We start from the raw sequence: 20,154 nt of genomic DNA, 5'->3' as shown, positions 1-20,154 counted from the left end.
TTGTATCAGGCGAACAAAGGACCGCCATGATTTTGGGGCAGCATGATCATATTCCAACCCCGTCCACCAAGTATGGGCTAAGTCGGTTAAATGTAAAGCTGCAAACTTAATCTTTTCTTTTTCTTTATACTTGTCACGACCATACAAAATTTGAAATTGACGAATAAACTTCAGAAGAAGATCAGGATTTCAGGAACCATCATACATACTGAACTTGATCTTCTTTTCAAGTTGAGATAGTGACTTAGTCTTCTTCTTCTTCTTATGCCTTCGTTCATGCTCGAATATTGAGGTTGAAGATGATGAAGTGCTTGATGGGGATGAAGATGGAGACGAGGGTGAAGAATGTCGACGCCTTTGACGATGATGAGGTCTTCCACGAGAAGGGTGTGACTCTTCATTACTAGAAGAGGATCCATCAGAATAGGCGCCAGATGACTTTGAAGAAGAGGATGAGCTTCGACGCGATCTCTTTCTTTGTCTTGAAGTAGAATGGGACTGCCTCTTAGAAGTAGTTGGACTTCTTGATCGGCTCCTTTCATTGGTATGGCTTTGTCTCCTTGAAGTAGATGGGCTTCTTTCCTTGAATTCTTTGGGATTCTCAACTTTTTCTAGTTTGAGAAGTTGCTCACGAATTTGCTGATTCTCCTCTCTAAGACTTTGAATGGCTTGAAGGATAGCACTCGATTGATCCATTGAGAAAAAGAAAAAAAAATATGCTCAAGCACTCAATGCAAGGGCTGAAAACAAACAAACTTATAGTTGTAAGCACTACTAGTGTTGGGGGTGAGGACCGAGCCAAAGCTCTGATACCACTGTAAACGCCCCGAACAACGTAGTATGCTTAACAATTATGATATTCGCTTGTTTTTCGAGATTTAATATAAAAGAGAATGAACACGTAAAGCTGAAAATGAAAATTACTCACAAAATTACAGCCATGAAAATGTAAAAGTAATGGAGACAAGATTGAGGGTTGAAGATGGGCAACCCCCCCCCGAAGGAATGTATTTCTGCTCAACCCAAGTCCCTTAGGGAAGAGCTCAGTTACAATCAACCTGAGAGTGAGAAGAAGTAATTCTCACTCTCACAAGATCATGCAAAGATGTACAAACACACATGCATTATCTATTATGCAATGATAAGAACTGATTTCTTTACAGTATGAGAGAAGAAAAAGGGGAATTCAGCCTTTCTCCATCGTTGATCAGCAGTACATGGATAGGGCTTGCTTCTTGTAGCTAAAATGGAAGAAAGAGCTCGAGAAGGAGGTGCAATTTACAAGCTTGCTGTCTTGTAAAACAACAGTGATAGAAGAGGGAATATGGAGGAATTTGATAATGGAGAAGTGGGGGATGATGATGGGGATGGATGGGGCCAGTTTCTGGCTATCTGTGGGTGCTGTACATGAGTTTACAGCAAAGAAAAATGATGTTGAATGAAGAAAAACGAGCTCTTATTTATAGGAGAGGGGAGAGCTAGTACAAAAGGGGAAAGTGGAGTAGCACAAGACAAGTGTCCAACCACATGTCATGAGATGTGACAAGTGGTGGGACACTTGGAAACTTGTGTGACAAGTGTCTTGACACTTGTCTCTTCTCTATGGCCTTCCTTTTTGGGTTGAATACTGTCAAGAATAGAAACAACCAAATTTAGTAAGCACAGTCAGAGTACAGAACTTACTATTTTTAGAATGACATCCCTATTTTTTAGGACTAGCATCTCTAGGCTAATTCGAGGCTCCTAAATTTTAGGGATCCCCCCAATATGGGTGTCATATGAAAGCTTTTTCCGTGTACATCGCAAAAATGGTATTCGAATCTTCATGTGACTTTCCTATGCAAAGAGATGTGCATTTCAAGCTTTCAGCCCACACATGCACATTATACAAGCATTTCATGATCATGCCATCTTGTTGATTGTAACTGTTTGTTCTGGTGGATCTAGCCCACACTTCAAGGCATCAATCCTTTCTGTGTGCGAGTCTAACCCTGATATGCGTGAGTTCTAGTCACAGGTGCCCAATCGGGTCATATAGGTGGAAGTGTGAACTATCTTTTCTCTAACCCACCGCGTGGGTCCACCATAACCTGTGACCACTCATCAGTGGCCAGCTCCAATGCACTTTTCTTTATATCTAATTAGTGCAAAGGAAATAAATTTAATAAATCATTATATAGACAAATTAATGAAAAAGGATACAAATTATATTTCTATAGAGTTGTGACAAGCTGCCATTGAAGATAACATTGAAAGAACCGGGTGGGTCGTCAGGGCAAAGAAGAGAGGACTCAAAGGGCAACCCTGTCTCATCGAACGTGCAAGGACAAATGGCTCTGTAAACCCACCATTCAGCATAACGTGCGAAGAAGCCGCAGCACTAATGGTATAGATCAATCGGGACATCCGAGTACCAAAACCCATAGCAGACATAAGTTCTGCAATGAAAGACCAGTCTAAATAGTCAAAAGCCTTTTCCAGATCCAATTGAATCAATACCACTTCCTGACTAGAGTGCCTTGCATAGTCAATGGCCATTTGCACATTTAAGATATTATGCAGAATGTTGCGGCCCTTAATGAAACCATATTGAAGAGGATGCACAATAGCTGGAAGGTGCTTGTGGAGCCGATTCGCGAGCACTTTGGAAAAGATTTTATACATCGAGCCCATCAAAGAAATTGGTCTCCACTGTTGCAACATTGACGGCGAAGGAACCTTTGGAAGCAGTTTGATAAGGCCTTCTTTCCATGAGGAAGGCATAACCCCTGTTTCCCAAACCTGCTGAAACATAGCCGCCAATGGCTTCACCAGTTGGGTAGCTGAGCTCTCAAAGAATTCATTGGTGAGACCATCCCAGCCAGGGCTTTTATCCTTAGGCAGGTGTAATAAAACATCCATAACCTTCTCCTCACAAATATCCGCCTCCAAAGTAGCTTGCATATCAAGTGGAACCTGATGGCGGACCAAATCATAGAAGACTGAACGTGCATGCGTAACCTGGTCAGAAGGCGACGGAGAAGAACAAGAAGATCCAGAAAATAATTCCTGCACATATTAACAATGGTGTGCGGATCAGTGACCATGCGACCTTCTGAATCCTGGAGTCTGGTCATATTTTCTCGAGCAGGAGAAGCATGCAAGGCGCGAAAGAACTTATGAGTCTGACAAGCACTATCTTGCAAATTGTCAGTCAAATTGTGCAATTTGGCCTGCTGATAGGATTTCAACTGAAATTCTTTAATAAGATCAGCCAAACGTTGCGCCAGGGACAGCAGAAATTCATCATCTGGGGTATCCAGCAGCAGCAAACGAACCAAAGCCAGTAAGTCCTCCGCTACATGTCGACGCCACCAACAAAGAGAGGCATGATGGATCCCATACTGTCGAGCAACCCATTGCACATTAGAGAGCAGTCGTTCAAAAGAAGCTGTGCCCTCAGAGGCAAAGTCCAATAAAAATCTCTCAATCAATTGATGCATACAGCCCTGAAAGATTGAATGATTCAAATAAGACGAGTTGAAACGTAAAGGGAGTCTATCCAACAACTGCATAAAAGGTGCAATGGGTTGTGCCAGTATCTCAAGCTGGAGAGGGAAATGGTCCGACAAGGCATATTGCTGCAAAACTTGCATTTCCAGCATCTCAGGAAGACAATCATCATCCTGCATGATGTACATTCATTCCAACCGCGACCATGTAGATGCATACTGTGCGGAATGGAAAGTAAACCCTGGAGATGAAGGTTGTAACCAAGACCATAGATCTTGCTTAAGTGCCGTAAGAGCAAAGGCATTCCACGCCCGACTTTCCGGAGCATCCATCACCGAATGCCCTGAAGTGGACTGTGAAGAGTCAACACACATATTGAAATCCCCCATCAAGAAACCCCTTCTGCCAAGTGACATGGAGCTCTGCAAAGTCTTCCAAAGATCCCGGCGAGATAAAGGATCATTCGGAGCATAGAGGCCCAGCAACCATAAGATCTCTCCTTCAAATAAAATTTCAATTATCACAACGCGGCCCTGTACATCATTTTTAATAAGAACAGGCTGATATTTCTCATGGACAATCATAAGCACACCAGAATAATGCACAGCATATGTCCCTGCATAAAACAAGCGAAACCCATGGCAATCCACAACTTTTCCTGCTTCACCGTGACTCTTGTGCTCCACCGCACACAAGACATCCCACTGATTCTCATGCAAGACAGTCCACATGGCATGTTGCTTATGGCGAGAACAAATGCCTCACACATTCCACGTGGCTATCTTCATATATCTGTAAAAAGAAAATCAGGAACGAGGCACCGCTTGCCTCGATTTAACCTTGTCTGCTAGAATGTCAAGGACACCGTCATCCAGAAAATCAGCTAACACTGCAAAAGAATTCTGCCGGCCCGCTTTAGAGGTAGATGGGATATCCACTGTCTTGGGGATGGAACGGGGATAATGACGATCCTAGGGTGTAATCACATTGCCTCTAAAATCAAATGCCAACTTAGCAGGCGGGCCCTTGGGACCGTCTGTATATACTTTCCTCGTAGACTGATTACGGGGAGCAGAAGGAACCATAGTACGCTCAGCATGCTGTGAAGAGAACATTTCTTTCCTGCGCATATACGTGCGCATGGAATCCTGTGACATAGTAGGCCCAGAATCCGGCAGGCCAACATCCAGCTTTTTACCTTTTTTGGAACGTGCCTCTATCCAGTCATTGCTACGGGAATCCAAACCCAAAACCTGTTGTTTACCTTTATCCAAAACACTCGATGGCTGGGTTTCATCCTGTGATGGAGCATCAAGCACCATGTCATCCATGGGCGGCACAACATGCACATTATCTGAAGATGGTTGCCTCTCTGGGCATTCGGCCATAAAGTGCCCCAATTTACCACACGAAAAGCAATGTCCTGCAAAGTTGCCCCATTTCAAGCGAAAATGCAAAGGATGCATGCCAGAGCAATTAAGGCGCAGAAATCAGCCTCTGCACACTATAGAGGTGCATTGGTGAGGACCCCCAACCGATGACAAAAGATGGGAATCCGACTCAGGAATATGAGTAAGAATGATGAAGGCTGGATGATGGATGTGTAAAGGCATGGGCTGCGCTGTGTCAGTATAGGCAATGAGAGCATGAACTGGCTGATCTGATGCTAGAAGGATGGTGCCTACCAAAACCAGCCACCCATGGGCCACATGGCAAAAATGAGAGATGCACTCCGATCAATGATCAGCATGCATTGTGAACATACAAAATGAACCAGAGGATGAGATGATCAAGCCCTAGAAACCCTAATCTCCGCTGATGTGCCTGAAATGGAGGAATCTGACACTTAAGCAAGACTGAAAGACTAAGAGAGTGACAGAGCTCATTTGACTCAGACTCAGGCTCACAAGTGGAAGATGTACACATTTCAAGAAATGAATAGCATGTCTGCTAACAGAACCTAGCAAGGCAAATTTAAGATGTTTTCACAGCTGGAGTATATAAATCAACTTTTTCTTCAAGACTGCACTCAGATTTTGCATCTATAGGGCACTTAGTCTTGCACGCAGGCCTCTTCCTGGCAGTGTCCCATAACATACACAAATGGTTTCTATTCATTGCCCTTAGGCTTGGTTGGACCAGCACCGTTCCCACAACGGCCATGGCATCCTTTAACAATGGCCAATAGATAGCCGGGCAATTTTCCACCTCAACCCACACCGGGCATTCACGTTGAAGCAGGCGCTGAAAGTCTGCCATAGGGCGCCATGGCACAACATGGACCAAACGGCGATCAAAGAACAATGGTAGTTTGGACAGGAGCTCAGCCCGATGCTTGTCAGATTTTAGCAGCACCTCATAGAAGCCTCGAGGCCCAACAAAAATCTCCTCAACACACTCCCCTTGTAGTAAATGGTGCAGCCCAGATCCTGCCAATGAAGAAGAGTATAACTGCACGGTCATAAAACACGGAAAAAGAGCGCAGGACAGTTTTCGGATCCACCGTTGCCTCTAGAACCTCTTCAGTTCCCGTGTCAGAAAAAGCTTCATGATTATGCTAGACATAGTCGCCAAGCAATGTATTGGCAAACTCCAGCAAATACTCCCAGTCAATCTCCTACGAATCCACAGAATCAGAAGCCACCTGAGCATAAGAACGATCCTGATGACCGATTGTCTCTTCGGGCGTATGTTTGGAGCATTTGCCCGTAGGTTGAAAGTCAGTAGCAGGAGGCATCTCCTCTGTGCAAGGAACCATATCCTCCGGTTCCTCTGTATCAGAATCCGGACCAAGGGCCGCCACTGTTTGGTCAATAAAAGCCATATCCAGGTCCGCTATGCTTCTCTCTGAGCTGAGGCGGGACTACGACAAAGGTGAAGGGGCAAGTCTGGAACTCGGCATCTCTCTCTCTCTCTCTCTCTCTCTCTCTCTCTCTCTCTCTCTCTCTCTCTCTCTCTCTCTCTCTCTCTCTCTCTGTGCAAGTCCCGCAGACCTGCAAAATCAGGAAACCACCCGGCTACAGCAACAGGACTCCAACGAGGCACCGTGCAACGTCTGAGGGGAGACGTCAGGCAGGATGCCGCGCAGTGGGGCACAGTCGCACAGCAGAGATCGAGCAGGTCACGACCGGATGGCCATGGCAAACATGACGCTGCAAAAGAGGCAGGGACGATTCAGACGTGGCAAGCACGGGTGGCGTCGGTGAAACCTAAGCCTCCACAGGTAGGCGGTCGCGTGCAGACGGACGTTCGGAGCCAAGAAACGACGACTCGCAGGCAGGAAACGACGACTGAGGCGCTTTAGGGCTTCCGCTAGCGGCGTAGGGACAAGACGCGAACGGCAGGCGAACACAGGCAGATCTTCAGGCGTCAATGGTGCGGACAGGACGCGAACGACAGGCAAACACAGGCGGATCTTCAGGCGTCGACGGTGCAGGTCTAGGCGAGGGCAGGGCAGAACGAACCGGCGGCACCATTGCGCCTCTCTCTCTCTCTCTCTCTCTCTCTCTCTCTCTCTCTCTCTCTCTCTCTCTCTCTCTCTCTCTCTCTCTCTCTCTCTCTCTCTCTCTCTCTCTCTCTCTTGTAAAAGGTAATTATATTAATTATGAAAAAAATACAAGATTACTTGATTACAAGATACATGATGACATTAAGTCATCATGTGAAGAGGTTCCAGTACTACGAGTTACAAAGTCATGGCAAAGACGCGGAGGAAATTGCCATATGCCACGGACGTAAGTCCTCCCTAGAGAGCATGTCAAAATGCTGGAGAAGATCTAGCTCCCAATACAAGAGGCCCTTAAGCCTAGCAATATGCCGCTGAACATTATAGGCGGAATCAAAAAGAAACACATTCCGAATGGTCCAGTTATGCCAACAGCCCCAATATCGAAGAAAGTGATACATGAGCTTCATATGTGGCTGTGCCGGAGTGGGGTATTTGGGCTGCCCAAAAACCCAATCAAAGGGGCGTAGTGTGAAACCAACCACAGCTCACCAAACGGCTGACAAGAATAACTAGACTTTCTTAGCAATGGGGCAAGAAATAAATCGGTGTCGGGCGGATTCCACAGTAGTGGTGCAAAAGAAACAGTTGCAATTGGAGATTCGTCGCTTGGAAAGAGCTGAAGCAAGCGGAAGACCACCAATCATCACTCTCCAAAGAAAGACCTTATATTTGAAGGGTGTTTGTTCAACCAGCCCTCCATCACAGTTGCCCTCCACCATGACCGGGATTTACGAAATCCTCATAGAGTATTCACTTTAGTAACCAGCCATTGATGATCTTTAATCAGAAGATGATACACCTGGTTAGCAGAAGCTTTGCTTAAATTCAGCCGGCCTTCTAAGTCCCAATCCTGCCAGGGATGATCCGAAGCAAGGGCAGGAAAGGGTTGTCTGCTCTGGAGCACCATCAAAAGTTGTTCCCATAAATGCCTATATCCACGAGGGATCCTGAAAAGCCTCCTAGCTGTACGAAACGATATTAGCACATTGCGACTGGCAAGGGTGGCATCCGCGACTGAAGATAAGCCCAAACGTGCCATCCGGTTGAATTGTGGTCTAAGCTCGTGTTTGCCTTCCCATGAAAGTAATCGCGAGACTGCCAGCAATTCCAATTGAAAAGAATTAGTAGCTAAGCGATCCTCCGCTGGATGCCACTGAGCCTTCTGGAGGACCAGTTTCCAGGAACATACCAAATGAGTAAGCAGCGATGAAGAAGAACTGGAGAACCGCGAATCAGCATTAAGAACATGCCACCAAGAACTCCGGATTTGGGTATTGCCATGCAGAAGCCCATGATCCTCAAAGAAATAACGAGCTATAACGACCCACGGATGATGATCCGAGCACATGGCGCGGAAAAGAGACCAACGGAGTGCCAGCATGTGAGTTTGGGCATCTAAAATAGCCCCTCCACCCATGCGTTTGGGGGTGCATACATGCGACCAAGAAATCCAGGAAATACCTGCATGCAATGAATCCTTCTTCCATAGCATGAAGCGAATAGACTGAGTGAGAGCATTCAGAGTTGTAGTAGTCCAGGGCAGCAATGGCAAGAAATATGTGAGCATTGGCAACATAATTGTCTGGGCTACTTTGAGGCGAACATGGAAGGGCCAGGCCTGAGATTTCCAATACAGAAACTTAGCCACCATTTTCTGAGAAATCCACTGCAGAAGCTGCTTTGGGGGAGCATCAACACCCAAAGGGTACCCAAGATGCCTGACAATGGAGCCACGAGGAACAACCATACCCTGCCAGTCCAAGGACTGCAAATCTGACTCCGTGCAGCTGAGAATGGCTGATTTGAACGCATTGATGCGAAGGCCGGATGCCTGACCAAAGAGAGCCCAAACATCCAATGCTTTTTGAAGGTTACCCTTTTTCGCACGCAAAATCATAAATCTGTCATCAGCCAAGGATTGACTAATGAAGTGCTGTCCAGAAGGAAGCGACAATCCAGCCAACTGAGTAGAGGCTGCCATATGAGATAACATCGAAAGATCTGGATGAGTCGCAAGGGCAAAGAAGAGAGGGCTCAAAGGGCACCCCTGTCTGACAGAGCGGGCAAGGACAAATGGCTCAATAGCACCTCCATTCAGCATGACTCGCGAAGACGCCGCAGCACTGATGGTGTAGATTAGATGAGACATCCGAGCACCAAAGCCCATAGCAGACATAAGTTCAGCAACGAAAGACCAGTCGAGATAGTCAAAAGCCTTTTCCAGGTCCAATTGAATCAGCACGACCTCCTCATTAGAATGCCTTGCATAATCAATCGCCAGTTGCGCATTTAATACATTGTGCAGAATGTTTCGGCCCTTAATGAAACCATACTAGAGAGGGTGCACAATGGCAGGGAGATGCTTATGGAGCTGATTCGCCATTACTTTGGAAAATATTTTATACATAGAACCCATCAAAGAAATTGGGCGCCAATGTTTCAACGTAGACGGCGAAGGAACCTTTGGAAGCAGTTTAATAAGTCCTTTCCATGAGGAAGGCATGATCCCCGTTTCCCACACCTGCTGAAACAAAGCCTTCAATGGTTTCGCTAGTTGGGTAGCACAAGCCTAAAAGAACTCATTGGTGAGACCATCCCAACCCGGACTTTTATCCTTGGGCAAGTGTAACAAAACGTCCATAACCTCTGCCTCACAAATATCTGACTCCATAGTAGCTTGCATGTCCTGTGGAACCTGATTGCGGACCAAGTCATAAAAAACCGAATGGGCCTGAGTAGTTTGGGCTGAAGGTGGAGAAGTGGAACCAAGAAGGTCACGGAAATAATTCCTACACATATGCACAATAGTCTGCGGATCCAGGATCAGGTGGCCTTCTGCATCCTCGAGTCTGGTCATATTCTCTCGAGCAGGAGAGGCATGGAGAGCTCGAAAGAACTTGTGAGTCTGACACGCACTATCTTGCAAAGTCTCCGTCAGATGTTGCAATTTGGCCTGCTGATACGATTTCAACTAAAACTCTTTAATAAGATCAGCCACCCGCATTGCCAGTGCTAGCAGAAATGCATCATCCGGAGTGTCCACCAGTAGAGAACGAACCAAAGCTAGCAGGTCCTCCGCTTCTCTCTCTCTCTCTCTCTTTTTTTCGTAAAAGGTAATTGTATTAATTACGAAAAAAATACAAGATTACTTGATTACAAGATACATGACGACAATCCAAGCCATCATGCGAAGAGGTGCTAAGTATTACAAGTTACAATTTCATGGCAAGGATGCGGAGGAAATTGCCATATGCCAAGGACGGAAGTCCTCCGTAGAGAGCACATCAAAACGATGAAGAAGAGCTAACTGCCAATACAAGAGGCCCTTAAGCCTTACAATATGCCGCTGAACATTATGGGCGGAGTCAAACAGAAACGCATTCCGAATGGTCCAGTTATGCCAACAGCCCCAGTATCGAAGAAAGTGATACATGAGCTTCATATGTGGCTGTGCGGGAGTAGGGTATTTGGGCTGGCCCAAAACCCAATCAAAGGGGCGCAGTGTGATACCAACCACCCCTCGCCAAACGGCCGACAAAAATAACCAGACTTTCTTAGCGACGGGGCAAGAAATAAATCGGTGGCGGGCGGATTCCATAGTAGTGGTACAAAAGAAACAAGTGCCATTGGAGATTCGTCGCTTGGAAAGAGCCGAAGCAAGCGGAAGACCCCCAATCATCACTCGCCAAAGAAAGACTTTGTATTTAAAGGGTGTCTTGTCGACCCAGCCCTCCATCACAGTTGCCCTCCACCATGACCGGGATTTGCGCAATCCCCATAAAGCATTCACTTTAGTAACTAGCCATTGATTATCTTTAATCAGAAGATGATACACTTGGTTGGCAGAAGCTTTGCTCAAATGCAGCCGGCCTTGAAGGTCCCAATCCTGAGAGGGATGATCCGAAACAAGAGCGGGAAAGGGTTGTCTGCTCTGGATCACCGTCAATAGCTGTTCCCATAAAGGCCTATATCCACGAGGGATCCTGAAAAGCCGCCTAGCAGTTTGAAACGATAGAAGCACATTGCGACTAGCAAGGGTGGCATCCGCAACCGAAGACAAGCCCAAACGTGCCATTCGGTTGAATTGTGGTCTAAGCTCATGTTTACCTTCCCACGAAAGTAAACGCGAGACTGCCAGTAATTCCAATTGAACAGAGTTAGTAGCCAATCAATCCTCCGGAGGGTGCCACTGAGCCTTTTGAAGAACGTGTTGCCAGGAAGACACCAAATGAGTAAGCAGCGAGGAAGAAGAACTGGAAAACCGCGAATCCGCATTCAGAACGTGCCACCAAGAACTCCGGAGTTGGGTATTGCCATGCCGAAGCCCCTGACCCTCGAGGAAATACCGGGCGATAACGACCCACGGATGATGATCATCCGAGCACATGGCGCGGAAAAGGGACCAACGAAGTGCCTGCATGTGAGTATGGGCATCTAAAATAGCTCCGCCACCCATGCGTTTGGGGGTGCACGCATGCGACCAGGAGATCCAGGAAATGCGTGCATGCAATGAGTCCTTCTTCCATAGCATGAAGCGAATAGATTGAGTGAGAGCATTCAGAGTCGTAGGAGTCCAGGGCAACAATGGCAAAAAATATGTGAGCATTGGCACCATAATGATCTGGGCTACTTTGAGGCGAACATGAAAAGGCCAGGCCTGAGACTTCCAATACATAAACTTGGCCACCATTTTCTGAGAAATCCACTGCAGAAGCTGCTTTGGGGGAACATCAACACCCAAAGGGTATCCAAGATGCCTGACAATGGAACCTCGAGGAATAACCTGACCCTGCCAGTCCAAGGACTGCAAATCCGACTCCGTGCAGCTTAGAATGGCTGATTTGAGCGCATTGATACGAAGGCCTGACGCCAGACCAAAGAGACCCCAAACATCCAATGCTTTTCGAAGGTTATCCTTGTCCGCACGCAAAATCATAAAAGTATCATCCGCCAGGGATTGGCCAATGAAGTGTTGTCCTGTAGGAAGCGACAGTCCTGCCAACTGGGAGGAGGCGGCCATATGTGATAACATGGAAAGAACTGGATGTGTCGCAAGGGCAAAGAATAAAGGGCTCAAAGGGCACCCCTGTCGAACAGAACGGGCAAGTACAAATGGCTCAGTAACACCTCCGTTCAGCATGACTCGCGAAGACGCCGCAGCACTAATGGTGTAGATCAGACGAGACATCCGAGCACCAAACCCCATAGCAGACATAAGGTCAGCAACGAAAGACCAGTCCAGATAGTCAAAAGCTTTTTCCACGTCCAGTTGAATCAGTACCACCTCCTGATTAGAATGCCGGGCATAATCAATGGCCAATTTGGCATTCAAAACATTGTGTAGAATATTTCGGCCCTTAATGAAACCATACTGGAGAGGGTGCACAAGGGCAGGGAGATGCTTATGGAGCCGATTCGCCATTACTTTGGAAAAGATTTTGTACATTGAACCCATCAAAGAAATGGGGCGCCACTGTGTCAACTTAGATGGCGAAGGAACTTTTGGAAGCAGTTTAATAAGTCCTTGTTTCCATGAGGGAGGCATGATCCCCGTTTCCCACACCTGCTGAAACAAGGCCTGCAATGGTTTCGCCAGTTGGGTAGCGAAAGCTTCAAAGAACTCATTGGTGAGACCATCCCAACCCGGACTTTTATCTTTGGGCAAGTGTAACAAGACATCCATAACCTCTGCCTCGCCAATATCTGACTCCAGAGTAGCTTGCATGTCCTGTGGAAGCTGATTGCGGACCAGGTCATAAAAAACCGAACGGGCCTGAGTAATTTGGGTGGAAGGTGAAGAAGCGGAACCGAGAAGGTCACGGAAATAATTCCTGCACATATGCACAATAGTCTGTGGATCCAGGATAAGGTGGCCTTGTGCATCCTCGAGTCTGGTCATATTCTCTCGAGCGGGAGAGGCATGGAGAGCTCGAAAGAACTTATGGGTCTGACATGCACTGTCCTGCAAAGTCTCTGTCAGATGTTGCAATTTGGCCTGCTGATACGATTTTAACTGGAATTCTTTAATAAGATCGGCCACCCGCATGGCCAGTGCAAGCAAAAATGCATCATCCGGAGTGTCCACCAGCAGGGATCGAACCAAAACCAGCAGGTCCTCCGCTGCCTGTCGACGGCGCCGACAAAGAGAGGCATAATAGATCCCATATTGCCGAGCAACCCGCTGCACATTAGAGAGCAATCTGTCAAATGACGCAGTGCCCTGAGAGGAAAAGTCCAAGAAGAATCTGTCAAGCAATTGCTGCATATAGCCCTGGAAAATTGTATGCTTTAAGTAGGACGAGTTGAAACGCAAAGGGAGTCTCTCCAAAAATTGCTTGAAAGGGGCAATGGGTTGCGCAAGCAACTCGAACTGCAGAGGGAAATGGTCCGACAAGACATATTGCTGCAACACTTTTATTTCGAGCATCTCAGGCAGAAAATCATCATTCTGCATGATATATATACGATCCAACCGCGACCATGTTGTGGCATACTGGGCCGAATGGAAAGTAAAGCCTGGAGAAGACGGGTGTAGCCAGGACCAAAGATCTTGCTTAAGAACAGCAAGAGCCAACTCTTGCCACATACGACTTTCCGGCGCATCCATGACTGAGTGTTCCGATGTAGACTGGGAAGAATCAACACACATATTGAAATCCCCCATGAAGAAGCCCCGTCTGCCAAGTGACAAGGAAGTCTGCAAAGTCTGCCAAAGCTCCCGGCGAGATAACGAATCATTCGGAGCATAGAGGCCAAGTAACCATAGGATTTCCCCTTCGAATAAGATTTCAATCAACAAAAAGCGGCCATGAACATCATTTTTAATAAGAACAGGCTGATATTTGGCATGTAAAATCATGAGCACACCCGAGTAATGCATGGCCTGTGTTCCTGCATAGAACAAACGAAAGCCATGACAATCCACAACTTTACCGGCATCACCGTGACTCTTGTGCTCAACAGCGCACAGGACATCCCACTGATTCTCGTACAATGCAGCCCACATGGCATGTTGCTTGTGACGAGAACAAATTCCTCGCACATTCCACGTGGCTATTTTCATGTGTATGCAAAACACAATTAGGTACGAGGCACAGCTTGCCTCGATTTGACTTTGTCGGCGAGAATATCCAGGACTCCCTCATCCAAGAAATCCGCCAATACCGCAAAAGAGTTCTGAGGACCGGATTTGGAAGTAGACGGCATATCTGCTTGCTTGGGGTTGGAACGTGGGTAACGACGGTCCCACGGAGTAATGATGTTGCCTCTGGTATCAAAAGCCAGCTGGGCAGGTGGACCCTTGAGACGATCCGAATACATTTTCCTGGCGGGCTGATGACGGGGAGCTGAATAAACCATAGCAGGAGCAGAGCGCTCGGAAGACATCATTTCCTTCCTGCGCATATATGTTCGCATGGAATCTTGTGAGGTAGTAGGCACAGTACTTTCCATGCCAGCACCAATCCTGTTGCCTTTTTTGGGACGAACTTCAACCCAATCAATGGCACGGGAATCCAGACCCGAAACCTGTTCTTTGCCTTTGGTCCGAACTTGGGGCGGGGGGATAGTATCCAACGACGGGGTATCACAGACCATATCTTCCATGGGCGGAGCAACACGACCCGCATCTGAAACGTATTGTTGCTCTGGGCATTCAGCCATAAAGTGCCCCAACTGTCCACAGGAAAAGCAATGGCCTGCAAAATTGGCCCATTTCAAACGAAAGTGTAACGGATGCATACCAGAGCAGTTGAGGCGTAACCAGGCAGGCCGTTTCCTTGCAGTATCCCATAACATGCACAATCGGTTGCGATTCACAGCCCTGAGACTGGGAGGGACTAGAACCGTGCCCACAGCGGCCATAGCATCCTTCAATAGCGGCCAATAAACAGCCGGACAATTTTCCACTTTCACCCACACACGGCATTCACGTTGCAGGAGGCGCTGGAAATCTGCCATCGGGCGCCAAGGAACCACATGAACCAACCGACGATCAAAAAACAAAGGCAGTTTAGACAGGAGAGCAGCACGGTGCGTCTCTGTTTTCAAGAGGACCTCAAAAAAACCGCGGGATCCAACAAAAATCTCTTCAACACATTCCCCTTGTAGCAGACTCTGCAGCCATTGGCGAATACGGGAAAGCAGCGGGATGCGACCAGTGAAGAAGAGTATCACCGCGCGAGCATAAAATACCGAAAAGGAGCGTAGGACAGTTTTTGGGTCGACGGTAGCTTCCAGAACATCGTCTGGAGCAGAGTCGGAGAAGGCTTCCTGATTATGTTGAACATATTCACCAAGCAGAGTGTTGGCAAATTCCAACAGATGCTCCCAGTCCACCTCCTGAGAGTCCACAGAATCCGAAGCAACCTGCGCATAGGACCGATCCTGAGTAACACCTATCTCTTCTGGGGTATGCTTGGTACGTTTACCCGCAGGCTGGTTGTCAGGACCCGGGGGCAATTCTTCAGTGCACGGAACCATATCCTCCGGTTCCTCAGCATCAGAATCCGGGCCAAGTGCTGCCACCGTTTGGTCTAGGAAATCCAGATCCAAACCGGCCATCTCTCTCTCTCTCTCTCTCTCTCTCTCTCTCTCTCTCTCTCTCTCTCTCTCTCGCTGCCAAGAACTCTCTCTCTCTCTCTCTGCCAATCGCTGCAGGAACAGGCGGCAGGCAGCTGAAATGCGAAGGGGTGGCTCACAGGTCGCAGTCCCCCAGGGGTACAGGCCTCTCTCTCTCTCTCTCCCTCTCCCTCCCTCTCTGTCTCTCTCTTTCCAGCCTGTGCACAGCAGCCTAGCGGATGCCAATCCCAGTCCGAAAGCTACTGTGCAGGAGCAGTCATCACTGCGGCTCGTGTCTGCTCCCCTGTTCTGCACGGGTCTGCCCTAATTTTCCTGACAGTTGTTTGCTGACGAACGTGCCGGTCTGCAGAAAGAGTGACGCCTCTGGCTCAGTATCCTGCTGTTCGTTCAAAAAGCGCGGAACCCAGGGCAGGGCAATCTTGAAACGGCTCAGGTGGGGGGCGCCAAGCTGTCGCCCATGTGCTCCCTTGCTGAATGGCTGGCGGGCGCTGCTGAAACCCAGTCAGGCGACGAGGGGCAGGAGGACGGCGTCACCAGTCCCTGTGCAAACTGAGGGTCAACGGAGCTCCTCGCGACAGGGAAGAAGGCAACACGGAAGTCAGACGGGCGGCGTTAGGGCTAGACGCACAGGCGACAGCATCTCCATCGCGTCGACCCCGTAAACAGCTCTCTCTCTCTCTCTCTCTTTCTCTCTTCTTTCTCACTCTCTCCCTCTCTGTCACACACACACTCTCTCTCTCTCTCTCTCCATGCCCGTGAAACAACAGCTGGAGTCCTTCTCTCTTTTTTTTCGTAAAAGGTAATTATATTAATTACGAAAAAAAATACAAGATTACTGGATTACAAGATACATGATGACACAAAGCCATCATGTGAAGAGGTTTTCTCCTTCTCTCTCTCTCTCTCTCTCTCTCTCTCTCTCTCTCTCTCTCTCTCTCTCTCCAACAAGTAGCTTGCATGGTCAAATGTCAATGCTGAAATTCTAAACCTTGGAAATTGGGGCTTTGCTATCATTTAAAAGGCAACAAGCTGCTACTGCAAAATTGGATTGGCAATGTCTTCATATAAAATTGACGATGTCACATTTACACTAAGTTTATGTTAGGTTTTGAAACAGGGAAGAAAACACAAAGCTAAATGGGATGATGTGACTATTGTGAAAACAGTTGGAAATGGGTAAATATATATGCATATGTAAGTATTGTGGACACACTTGGGATAGTGGGCTGCTACATATAAGGTACACATTTCGAGCTTGATAGATCTTGGTGTTGAAAAATACAATTGGGCTGCAACATATAAGGTACCCATTTTGAGCTTGACAGGTCTTGGTGTTGAAAAATGCAATGCAGCACTATGAAATGCTAAGAATATATATCGAAGATTGTATGTGGTGTTAGAGTACAAGACTTTATGGCAAATATTACATGTGTGTCAAATCTAGAGATGCTTCTCATGTTAGTGGCAATGTATATGCATCAAATGTGGCAAGAATTGGGCATCCTAGGAAATCTCTCTCTCAAAAGCATGTGAGAAAAAAAAAAAAAGTTGTCTAAATCACAAGGTGCTTTGGCAAAAGCATGGGATATACAAGCACATATGGAGGCGAACATTATGTAGAAGATATCTCTTTTGGAGAGTAAAGAGTCCATAATTCCTTGGCATGGTGAAGGCAATAGGGCAAGTTGATCAAAGCTATAAGCCATTTCCGTATCATAGCTTGTGTACAAAAGGCATTGTGATGTTAACTGCATTGACTATGACTTTCTTCACCATAGGCAAAAGTGGAAGAAATATGAATATAGCATTGTCTGTGATAGATGGTTAGATGCAAGACACAAGTCTATGATAAATGTCATTGCTACATACATTTATGGCTTGTTTTCTAAAAACACATGATATGAATGGGGAAAACAACTCTAGCGAGTTTAGCTTTGGCATCTTGAAAGATGCGATTCTTGATATTGGGATGGATTTCTTAGACATGCTCAATGTCCCAACCTCAAAAGGTACCACCAATGATCCATGCTGCATGTAAGGCCCTCATTATTAGGAGACATGTGTGAGCCCAAACATTGGTTGGGCCCTAACTTGTATGTCAAATGAGGTCTATGTGACCAAACGGCAAAAAGATGACCTTTGTGGATCTAGCCTTCAGGTTGGTTAGAGTAGTTAAGCTAGTAGCAACTCAATGCACACTGCATTATGTTGTGGTGTGTGGGAATTATCAAGGACCCCTATTTTGGGCCCTAGGGGAAATGAGACGGGCCATGGCTAGGGGGTCACAAGGAGGCTAGCAACCCCCTTGATAAGGATTCAAAGATAACACCTCCTCTAACCCAACGATAAAGAGAATATTTCCTAGAATATTTCCAAGATGACTAACAAAGGTTAATAGTTGTGTCAATTAGGCTAACTAGATCGACTTTGCAAGCTATAAAAGGGAGAGCCTCTCAGAACCACGATCATCTATATTTCACCCAATCAGGATTTAGATAAAGATCATCCATACTCTCCGCATGAGATGGGAGACAATGCATGGAAACTCTGAGAGGCTAAGGAAGAGAAGAGAGGACTCCTACACTTTTTTCCATACTGCCCCTAAGATGGTTTGCCATGATAACCCATTGGATTGGTTGTTCACGCAACCATTGTATTTGTGATGTACTTCACTACTCTCTACAGAGTTCCTTGTACTTGAAATTTTGCCTCGGATTTTTTCTCCAAGGTGTTATTAATAGAATTTTCTTTTCTTGATAGAATTAATAGAGAGATAGAGAGCATCTAACCACCCTCGTGTACTCTACCATACAACCTCTCTATCTCTCTCAGAGCTTGCATTTTAGTCATTGAGCTAGACATGGAAGTATAATAATCAATGGCCACCTACCCGGCCCCTTGTGGCCCTTAAGCAAGAGATCCGACTACTCTCCTAATTCTTCTAACACCCTGCAAGAGTGTTTGGGACCTATAGTGCGAAAGCAATCTTTGTTTCACCCTATCCCTTGGATGTGTCCAAAAGGAAGCACTTCCATATGCTACTTATACTCTGCTCTCACCTCTTTCATAGTATCTATTTCTGCTTGGCAGCATGCATCCCCTCAGCCACCCACATGTATCTTGGTTGCCTTTCCTCTTTTGATGTGCTGCCAATGAAGCTTTGGCAGCCCCCTCTCTCTCTCTAAGAGACCTCTCCTCCTCCTAGCCTTATCTCAAAAAATATCTAACCTCTTGCAAACTCTCATCCAAGTCAGAAGTCTCTAGCTGCCCTGCCATATGAGAAGAGTCTAGCCCCCCAAATCCTGGTAGTATCCTCTCTGAGATCCTCATTATAATATAAATGCACAAGAACTCTAATGCTGGTAGCAATTCCTGTGGCTCCCTCCATAAAACCCAACTGTACCTGTGCATGGCCCGATAAAGTGGTTCCTGGAACATAACCAACTAGGCCTCCTCTGTCACATACCTAGTCATCTATGTAAAACCTGTCTAACCGGGAGAAATCCTGGCCCCAATTGTCCCATCTCTTCTGCAGAACTGAAGAGAACCTATAGATCTGCCAAACTTTGCCATGAACCAGGGGTCCTATCCCCTGATGTGGAAGCCAAGTTCCTCCCAAGATGTCTCCTCTCCCCCTTGGATAACAGCTATGCATTTTCCCCTTCTATCCTCCAAAGTTTCTACGATGTTAAAATCTCCAATTGCTATCCAATGATCAACACAAGGTAAAGACTAGGTGAGAGTAGTCCAAATTATCTTCTCTCTTTGGCCATAGGCACATATATAACCAGCAGACCTAGGCAGCTGATTCACTGCAAAAAGCAGCAGCCAACTGTTCAAGAGGGCAGCAGACTGGAGCACATGTGAGGATACACTAGGTGTTGCAAAGAAAGTACAGTGTGTGAACTTGATTAGTACAATGTATTCAGACAAAACAAAAATGAATAAGAAGAAAATATTGTATGAGTACTTCAGTCGAAATGGTACTTAAGGTGAACTGTACGTTGATATACTTGCAATGTTTCTCTTGCAAAAACAATTTGTGTATGTGCTTGCATCAATATATGCTTAAGACATAAGAAAAGTGTGACTGCAACGCCACCCACAATCATGAAGTGCCTTGAACCCTATTTTAGCTCCTTTTTCTTTTAACGTATATAAACAATCATCTTTTAGCAATATCCACTTATAGACTTGTCCTTGGAACTGCCCAATATCAAGCCCTGTTCATCATATACTGGCTCTTTATGAGCCTTCCTCCTTTCATGAACCTCTCAAATCCACTTATTTTCCATACTCACTTCACTTAAGTTAAACTATCAGTTAACTTTTGCATATTGTTCACCTAGCAAGTTGAGATGGAAGTTGATTTCCATCTCACATAATTCTACATAATTAACAAAAGAGGATGTCAATGTTCTAAAATTGGAAATCAGCAAAGGAAAAGAATGTCCTTTTGTAATAACTGTCAGCCTGCATCAATAAAAGTGAAACTATAAATTTGCATATACATACAATTTGACCAAGTCCTGTGTATTATAAAAGCTTTTGATTGATTCAGAACAGGGACTTAC

At 46.3% G+C, this 20,154-nt stretch overlaps 1 protein-coding gene across 6 annotated transcripts in view; it reads right to left on the bottom strand.

Annotated features, from left to right (window-relative positions):
* The window catches only part of LOC148028984 (uncharacterized), a 161,507-nt gene that overhangs the window by 32,073 nt on the left and 109,280 nt on the right, over positions 1–20,154 (bottom strand). The window lies entirely within an intron of this gene.

Source organism: Lygodium microphyllum, chromosome 11 (genome assembly GCF_053477565.2).
Source record: "Lygodium microphyllum isolate KBCC chromosome 11, Lygodium_microphyllum_v1.1.10, whole genome shotgun sequence".
In the NCBI taxonomy this organism is placed as follows: Eukaryota; Viridiplantae; Streptophyta; class Polypodiopsida; order Schizaeales; family Lygodiaceae; genus Lygodium; species Lygodium microphyllum.
This window is presented reverse-complemented; position numbering and strand designations above follow the sequence as displayed.